The following is a 9,916-nucleotide window of genomic DNA, read 5'->3' as shown; positions in this document are numbered from 1 at the left end:
GCACAAAATGACCAAGGGCAGAAATGCCAGTGTTCCTGATAATTTTACTGTTTGTTACATTTTACAGTTACATTTAGGGAATTTTCAAATTGATGTTCTCCAAAACCCTTCTGTATATACAAACTGATTCAGTCTTTTCAATCTATTAGCATCCATTTTTCAGTGTGCTGATTGCAGCTGGCGTAGAGTTAATTTTCTTCACAGTGTCTGATATGGGGCTATGTTTTGGATTTGTGCTGAACACAGGGTTGATAATATAGAGATGTTTTTATTATTGCTGAGCAGGCTTACAAAAAAACAAAGCCTTTTCTGCTTTTTGTACTACCACACTGGTAAGGAAGTTGAGGGCACATGGGAGATTAGGAGGAGACACAGCTGGGACAGGTGACCCAAAGTGGCCAGAGGGATATTCCATACCATATGACATCATTCTCAGTATATAAAGCTGAGGGGAAGAAGGAGGAAGGGGGATTTGGAGTGATGATGTTTGTCTTCCCAAGTCAGCGTTATGTGTGATGCGACCCTGCTCTCCTGGGGATGGCTGAACGCTTGCCTGTCCATGGGAAGCAGTGATTAATGTTTTGTTTTCCTTTGCTGGTGTGCACAGCTTTCAATATTAAACTGTCTTTGTCTCAACCCGGGAGTTTTCTACCTTTTACCCTTCAGATTCTCTTCCTGACCCTGTTGGTGGGGGAGTGAGTGAGTGGGTGCGTGGGGCTTGGCTGCTGGTTGGTGTTAAACCATGACATTCGATATTGTAGGTCTAAAAATAAGTTCTCTCTCATCATTGCAAATATCTTTATAGGATAGTTAGCAATGTAGAAGCATTGTAGTGTTTCTTTCAACAACCACGGTCCCAGTGTAACAGTAATGTTTCTGACTAAAAGAAAGGAGAGTGGTCTATATAGTACCCAGCTATGAAGAAAAAGTTTATTGAGGTTTGTAACCATTCTAACTTGCACCAGAAGAACTAAACTACACTGTTCTCCTTAGAGGCATAGCACAATTAAAAGAATTATAAGGGCAGTGTGTTCTTTAAGAAATCTATATGATTTCTGGCTTTTAAAATAAAGGAAATAATATTTTTTTTCCATCTCTCTGTCCTCCCTTTGCAAACTTGAGGTAAGGATTTGGTAGAGTGACAAGCTCATACAGGGGTGTTTGAAAGCAGTTACAAAATATTACAATAATTTCAAAAGCTTTGCTGAATTTTTTTTCTGTTTTATTTGAATACTTTATCACTAGTAACCAGCATGCTGTTTCTATTTATGGATACAGTCTTTGCATCATATGGAAGGACACTGAAGATCCTGAGTAATAGTCAAACATGTCTTATGGTGCTCATTAATAAGCAGAAGTTAAACCACCAGCCAGCAATTGAAAAAAGAGAAATGATCACATCAGGAATAAAGCATCCCAGGGAGAGAATGAATGTCACAATAATTACATGGTTCACAGTGGAGGATGTGTGGTTATTACCAGTTCTAGAGAAGCTAATTAAGCAAGTCAAAATTCTTTTTAAACCAGTTTAATCAAGAGAAAATGCTTTCCCTTGGCTCTGAACAACTAACTAGCATACAAGAATTGAGAATTCATGGTTACATCAAAAAGAAAGGAAAGCTGGTAATTGTACTGTAGTGAGCCAAACTATCTACAATTAAAAAAGTGCTAGCTAATGGAAATAGAATTCATCAAATTGTTCACTTTGGCAAAACACAGCAAAGCAAGACTGCTGCCATTCATTAAGTCTTAGTGCTTTGTTACGTAGCCTGTACATATTTCTTTATCATGATTGATTACATTGTGTTTTTTCATCATATCAACAAAGTTATTTTGAGGCAATCTCTCTGCCTTGCCTGATTCATTCAGAGATATCAAACTAAAGCAAGCAAGAATCTGTGATGGAATGGAGACAGAAAATGGCACTTAGGCTCATAGCCATCACTAGTAGCAAATTCAAAGTTAATCATGTTGAAGTAAAAAAAACCTTCTGAAATATTTGCAGAGTGTCATGTAGTGTCATGTTCTACCCACCCCCTCCAACATACTGGTGGCTAGCTACTGGCATCAGGAAAACACTGGCTAACTCATGACTAGCCGTGTGAATGCCAGCATTGACTATGCCTCATTGTGATGCAGGAGGTATAACAGACTAACTGGATTTTCATTTTGCCTTAGCTTCTTAGCACACAAAGAGATTGTGCCTCTCTAGACAGTATGGTTCTCAGCTATTTTACTCTGTTTATTGTGAAACCATAATCTGTCTGGAAGCATAACTTTAATTTGTTCCCTTTTAAAAGTGGGAAGTAGGTTTCTTAGTAAGTTTGCTGTTAGTTTCTGTTTAAATAGTTTTCTGATCATAGTGTCATGCAATAAAATAAATATACTATTGTAAGAAATTATATTCTAGAATGTGATACAGACAGATTTTTTGTTATTCTGCTCTCATGATTTATGTCAGCCAGTGTCTCATTATAACAGTCATAACAATTCAGTTCTAAAATTCATCACAAAATCTTTACGGTTCTAATGCCTTAAATCATTTTTCAAAGTGGAATTATAGGTATTATCTTTACTGAGTCACAAAACCCTACAAATTAAAAGTGATCATTGATAAAGAATGAACATTAAAAGGGCTTAAAGCATTAAGAATATCTTTAAGATTACGCACTTTTAAATTCCAGAGTCATATACAATGAAATTTACTGATACAATATACTTAACTTCAAGGATATATGTCTTCTTATACATACTTTAAAATGGATGAAATCATCAGAATATTACACAGAGTTAATAAATTTTTCCTATGTTTAGCAATAAAGAAAAATGATAAATCAGAAAGATGAGTTCACAACTGATAGGCTTTTGTGTATAGGGGAAATAAGAATGTGGATGTGGAGGAATGATGGAGCGCAAAATTACGCGAAATTTTAAATACATTACTAAGCAACAGTTGTTTGATATATGCACCTGTAATGGAGTTGTGACAGTAATTAACAGGGATGGTTATATTATTAAGCTACATAAGACAATATCTATTCACCAAGATATCTACAGTCATCTCATGTTCTCTGACTTCAAGCATCTAAATACTCTTCTCTAATCCAGTTTTTCGTATTTTCACTCAAATCAGTGGAGAAAGGATAATGACTCATTGCATTCTATCATGGGTTTATACTCTCCTGTGGAAACCCATCTCTTTATTGACCTCAGAGGAAGCTAACAACTCTGCCAAGTGCCAAGTTATATGACATGAAACCTACTCAAATGAAAAAGAAATTAAACAAGATTTTTCAAAGGAAAGTAAAAGGAAGAAAACATAGACCAGCAATTTGGTGATACCCCGATCTACATATAAAGTAATGGAATAAAAATTTGTACAGATTGTACATGTAATTTAAAAAACAGACTATTTTTAGGATCATTTTGTGAAAGCAAATATTCAAACATATTGTCTCAGAAATGTTTAACTACATTTCCTACTGCAAAGCCTTGTACAATGGTGTTGCTGGTCGGTGCATGGTTTCAGATATTATACTGCTAATGCACTCATATGTATATGAAAATGTATTCCTGCTGTACATGCTTTTACTGGTACTCAAATAATAGGCTCAAATATGTTATCCTGTTTCCTTTCTTTTTGTCTTTGTTCTACAAAGATCTGATTCAACCTACTGAAGTTAAAAGTATTTTTCCGTTTACTCTGAAACAATTTGGATCAATGCCATACAACTCTTTCCTTTTAGAAATAAAAATGAATTTTAATTACCAAGAACTTGCAAACATGCCATTATAGAGTTAGTTGCTTAACAAATATAAAAATAAACCTTCTGCTATTTATCTCAGAGGCATATTCTAACAACACTTATATTTTAAAGTCATTGACGAATAAGTTACTGATTAAATAGTTCCTGCAGTGTAAGGATCAAGCAATAAAATCGCTCATGTTTAGTTAATCAGTTTACTTAGCCATTTCAGATGCCTACAGTACATGTTATTCTGGAGTTTGTTTTCGTAAATAGTTATCAATCAATATCGCTAATGTGGTTTACAGTAGTCATCAAAAATTAGATTTGCCTGGCAATGAGAAAGATAATCTACTCATCTATTTCTTTGTACAAAGTATATAGCACTCTAAAAGTATCAGCAAAAAAAAAGTTTGTATTTTTGTGTCATGCAAAGATACATCTATGATTCTTATAAAAACTGAAAATAAGACTTTCTATCAGCCAAACATATCTAAAACATGTAACTTCATAATGGTGAACTTCAGTAAAATTATTCTGAGCAGCCTGATATTTTCTTTGTGCGAGGTTTCAGGAAACTTTTCACTTTGATTCCTATCAAAAGCTAAAAAATTTAAAGGAAAGTTACTCATCAAGCATAGAGTCATAGAATGTCCTGAGTTGAAAGGGTCCCACAAGGATCATTGAAGTCCAACTCCTGGTCCTGCACAGGAGAGCACCAAGAATCACACCATGTGCCTGAGAGCATTGTCCAAACACTTCTTGAACTCTGTCAGGCTTGGTGCTGTGACCACTTCCCTGGGGAGCCTGTTCCAGTGCCAAACCATCCTCTGAGTGGAGAACCTTTTACTAATATTTAACCTAAACCTCCCCTGACACAACTTCAGGCCATTCCCTTGGGTTCTGACACTGGTCACCACAGAGAAGAGATCAGTGCCTGCCCTTCCTCTTCCTGTCAGGAGGAAGATATAGACCTGCTATATATCACAGAACAATTGAGAACATATCTGTGCAAACTTTCCAGGTTTTTTTGGTTTGGTTTGATTTTTTAAATTTTGGTAAGTCAAATGTAACAACTGATTGTTACATTCTTCAGAAGCCCATCAGTAGTTAAAGGCAGGTGCATATGTTCTTTCTTAGGCAAGAATATGTCCTCTTTTAGAACAAGGGAGCCTTGGTGTCCTGAAAGCTCTTTCTTAGTACAGAATACTTACAACTTTTCCATTCTTTGCAAACAGCCTGGAAGCCTGGAGCATCTGAATCCTAGATATCAGTAGGAATGCTCTCAAGAGTTAGAAAGGCTGGACACCTATATTATTCTCAATCTTCTTATATTAATTAGTACTAAGTTAAAAAAAATGTTTACATGAAATAGCACTTTCTTATAGGGGAGAGTCTTAAAGGAAAGTCCATAATCAGCTTATTTGTTTTAAGGTAAGAAAACATTTTAATACCTTATTGAATCTGTAGGCTAAAGAGACTAAGGATTTAAAGTTGGATTCTGGATTATGGTATGTTAAACAGTAGGTGACCATTTTTAGCCATAAATGCATGGGATTTAGGAGGAGTTGTCACTGTGAAATAAAATGTCAAAGGACTTAAAAGATTTAACAAGATCTTGAGAGCAACTTGGAAGATTAGAAATGTTTTTTTCATTTCTGTTTAACAGAACTGTGTAATATTCAGTAGTTATCCAGAAATTTATTTGGAAAATTGAAGACATTTTGCATATTATAAAAACCCTTTGTTTTTACTTTACATATAAAAAGGTAATTTAAAATAATAAAATAACAAAACAATCACAGCAGAGAATATTTTGATTATTTTAGCAGTTGCATTCATTCATGTAATTTTTTCTTGTAAAAAATTATATCTAAAGTAAAAATTAGTGAAATAAGGTCGTTAATGAGAGCTTCTTTCCACATTCTTAAAATCATAAATAAATTTCATACTGTGAGAACATTACACAGCCCTCTCAGATCAAAGTGGATCTCAAAGAGGCCAATTTTTGTCCATAGTTAATGTATCATTGTTATTAGCAATTTTTAGCTTTAAAAATTTTTTTGATGATGAAGTAATTTTCTCCTTCATCTTCATCCTGGCCTTACCATATGTCTGCAAAAAACAGCTATTATCTCTATGTAATCTATGTGTTATCTGTGTATAATAAAATCTAAGGGAAATTCATGAAAGAAATAAAATGTTCTCAAAAATTATTAAAGTTGTATGCAACAAAAATTATTCTGATTTGTCTTGAATCAACAATCTTAACTTTTCACTGTTGATTGCTGTTTAAAGGTCTATGCAAATTGATTTACTTTTTTGTGAGCAACATATTATTATAATATATTAATCATATTTCATTAAACATGTTAGTTACATTAAATTACTATATCTGTAAGTATTTAATTATATTAAATTCTTGTAGCAATAGCATTTAAAATTATTAATTAAAACAACTGGGGATGATGATACAGTAATATGCATTATTTACTCAGTTTTTTATATCCAAAGAAATTTGCCATCCATTTCACATAAATGCTTACTTGTTTGCTTTCTGTATGGACCAGGAATGTTCCAAAACACTTCTTATTTATCAGGTTTTTAGACAACAGAAAACAAAAGGAAAGAATACACTGGGAAGAGTAAAAAAAGCCAACAGAAAAAATCCTGTTAAACTAGAAAAGCTAGTAACTTTCCTACTTTATTTCTTTACTGGAAACCTTTTCCAGTAAAAGCTACTCTTGCTTTGCTTGGGAAAAATCTAAAAAGAAATAGAACACATATCATTTTAAAAAACTGTCTCTCCTATCCCTGTGTCGATGGATAACAAAATGGATAATAAGTGTTAGAGAAGTCTGACAAAAGCTTCTGTAAAAGTTACTGCAAAATAACTGGTAAACTCTTGGAAAGAAGAATTAATAGTATAGAGGATGAGACCTGTTTTGAATGAAGCATATAGTGGACTTACTGCCTTGATACCTATTTTATTCTGGTCTCTGGATGGAATACAGAGGAAATAAGAAAATCCCCTTGCTTGCAGAGAAAAACCTGTGACCAAGACACAAATCTCTTTGCATTTGTCAATACAGCATATCTTTTGTTTGCAAATACATTCTTCAAGTCAAGAGCTACCAGACAAAGCAGATGGGAGTTTCGCATCCAGGAAACAGTAATCCTCAAGGAAACAATTTTACAATGTAAAACACGGAGTAAGAGAGACAGAATATAAATATGCATAAAAGATTTCAGTATTTCAGTGAATTCAGTGAGGCATGGCTTAGACTATTCAGAAATATTGAAGACATTTGGTTGAGTAGAGAAGAGGAAAGACTGAAAACTGAAATTTAAAAAACAAAACAAAACAAAAACATAATCAAGAAGGGGAAAAAAAAAAAAAAAACAACAAATCAACACAAAAAATCCATATTGAAGGAAGAACTCCAAAAGAAGTAGAATAAACGAAGGTGTTTTTAAACAGACAACTGAAACTACATTTTTGAAAGGGAAGAGGAATGATACTATGAAAACAGAAGGCTGGTCTGCGACTTCTTAGCTGTAACATGAAAGAAAATCAGTAACTACCTTTGCAATGACAACATTGTCATGCTTGAAGAACACAATTTCCAAGCGCAATGCTTGCTAGGAAGAAGCTTTCGAGTCATTCTAAGTATAAAGAAAAGCTTAAGGATGTAGTTGATACTTCATTGGGCTTTAATTATGTGCATGTTATTACTACTAATGAGGATTCTCAAGATGAAAGAAGCTGAGGGGGACTGAGAGCAAGCTTGTGAGCAAAGCTTTCAGATGGGAAACAGAAGATCCGTGCTCAATTTCTAGGTACCACATCCTCCCTCTGGGTCTGCCAATGTTTTTTGCCTCGGGAATATGAAGGGAAGAATAAGTATATGGTTCCAGGATAATATAATGATAGATGCTATGATGATTGTGAAATTTTTATGTAGTGTATTCAATCCTGTAAGAGAAAGAAGGCATTCTTATGGAATAAAAGTGAAGGGATATTTTTTAAACGGAGATGAGGCAAAGGTTCCTTTTCAGGAGGTACCAAGTAACAAAAACCCTGACTATGTAGGATTATTCTAATCTACCTTACTTCTCCCCTTCTTTCCTTCTTTCATATTTGTTTTATAATATGAAATTACTCTTGAGTCTTTTCACATTTAGGAAAAATAGCTTTGAAGAAGTTATAGGAACCAGTCCTCATGCTGAACCGTAGTTCAGAAAATTCTGTCAAATTGCATAAATTGCGGTTAGAAATATGTTTCTTGTGATATATGCAATGGAACTTTGGAATATTTTGCAATGGAATTTATGGAATCCCCTCTCTTGGGGGTTTGGAAAGGCAGATTAAACATCTTTCTTTCAGGAATGATTGAAATGTAAAATGTATTCAATTTTATCTTTAGTTTGTGCTAGATGATTGTTCAAGATTATCTGGCAGGTCTGGAGTTTTGTTTATTTGCTTGTTTAATACCTAGCACAGAGGGCAAAAATTAATTGAAATAGAGATAGTGAAGTGCTGGCAAAGGAAGTACTTTTATATTATTTTTGTCTGTGCATTTGCAGATACAGTTGTATTGCATTGTAGATAAACTTTCATTTACAGTTGACCAAAAGGTAAAGATTCTGTAGACCTTTTAAAATGATCCACAAAATCATAAGAGAAAATTATGTAGCAGAAACAGTGATAAGCAGACTGTAATGTAATATTTTCCAGTAGTGTGAAGAAGCTTATATAGTTTAAAAGTCAAGAAAAAAATCATTCACTTATGCTCATAGTTACTATACACCCTTGCCAAACCTCATCAAAAAAATATAAAGGAGTACAAAGTGATAATCTAACCATGAAGTGGAGAAAAAAAATGCATGTGCTAAAAATAATTAGATGAATCATACAAATATCCAGTTAGTTTTACCAAATTTTATTCTGGAATTACAGCAACAAGTTTGTTTCAGATGTGAATCGTTTAAAGCATCCAAAGACTCCACAAAGTCCTACATTAGAGAACAAAAAAAGTGGAAGGATGATATCTTACTTCCAGTACCCTAGAGGCAAATAATTACAAGAGGACTATGTTTTCAGTAATTCAGAGAATTCTATCTTTTGGCTTTCTGATGACTTTGGTTGCTATTTAGGGATTACATCAGAACTAGTGATGCTGAAAACCCCCATAATGATTAACTGCTCAGAAACTTTTGTGTCTTTAAGCAGTAAGGTATTTGTTTATTCAACGTCGGGAACAAGCTAGCTCATGCTGGACAAACTTGTTCGAAGGTATCACACAAAATCAGGTGTTTTATATAGTTTTCATACATGATTTTTATACATATTCTTATGATTGCAACATCTATACATATTGATAATAGGCGGAGTGTAGGTGGGGCTTAGGGCGGTGCTTCTTTTGACACTCAATTTCGAGGGTACATCCAGCCTTTGGCCTCAAGTTGAGGATCTTTTTCTCATCTTTCTTGGCCTGACCTCTCTACCTTTCTATTGTTCTTGCCCCAATCACTGAAGCTTGGAGAAAGCCTTTGCTTTCAGCCTAGGCCTGTTTCTCCTATTCAAATGTCTACCTTATCCTACCTTATCCTACCTTATCTTATTACCCCTAGGCTTATTGTATACTGTTTTTAGTATTCTTCTACGTTTTTGATCCAGTGAACACAACAGAACGAGTCTTAGCAGCACAGCCAGAGTAGATGTTAGGGAGAGCTTTCTCACCAGGCCCAGATCTCTCAGTTAACTCTTTTAGGACTCACCCTTGTTTCACTAAGAAACAGAAGACACGTGAGCTGATGGAAGGCGATTTCACAAAGTTATATTGAGTATATATATGTATTTGAAGTCAAAAGGAAGAACAATTCAGTCTTAATATTGCACAAAAATAAAATTACAGACAAATAACTTCAAGAAAGTTAGATGGATTAATAAAAACTTGATCTTGTCTGGTCTTTGGAAATTCTCTTTCAAAGAGGAGAAGGAAGACATGAGAAGCTAAACAATCTGAAATGTGTCCTTTTACTGTTCAGTGGACAAATCAAGTCCTCCTACTGATGATTCAGTTGGAAATAATATAGAATATATGACTATTGAACACTTCTTGGCATGAAGATCAAGTACTATGTACTTTTAATGTACTATCTATTAT

General features: G+C 34.2%; 1 long non-coding RNA gene across 1 annotated transcript in view; it reads right to left on the bottom strand.

Annotated features, from left to right (window-relative positions):
• Nucleotides 1-8,754: 8,754 nt before the first annotated feature.
• The window catches only part of LOC108494610, a 30,369-nt gene continuing 29,207 nt past the window's right edge, over nucleotides 8,755-9,916 (bottom strand). The window contains exon 6 of the long non-coding RNA XR_001873909.1: nucleotides 8,755-9,916. This exon is cut by the window's right edge and continues 1,123 nt beyond it. This is a non-coding gene — a long non-coding RNA (uncharacterized LOC108494610).

The sequence above is a fragment of the Lepidothrix coronata genome, unplaced genomic scaffold, assembly GCF_001604755.1.
Source record: "Lepidothrix coronata isolate B3197 unplaced genomic scaffold, Lepidothrix_coronata-1.0 Scaffold26, whole genome shotgun sequence".
NCBI classification, from domain to species: domain Eukaryota; kingdom Metazoa; phylum Chordata; class Aves; order Passeriformes; family Pipridae; genus Lepidothrix; species Lepidothrix coronata.
The sequence above is the reverse complement of the archived record's forward strand: the minus strand, read 5'-3'. Positions and strand labels throughout refer to the sequence as shown.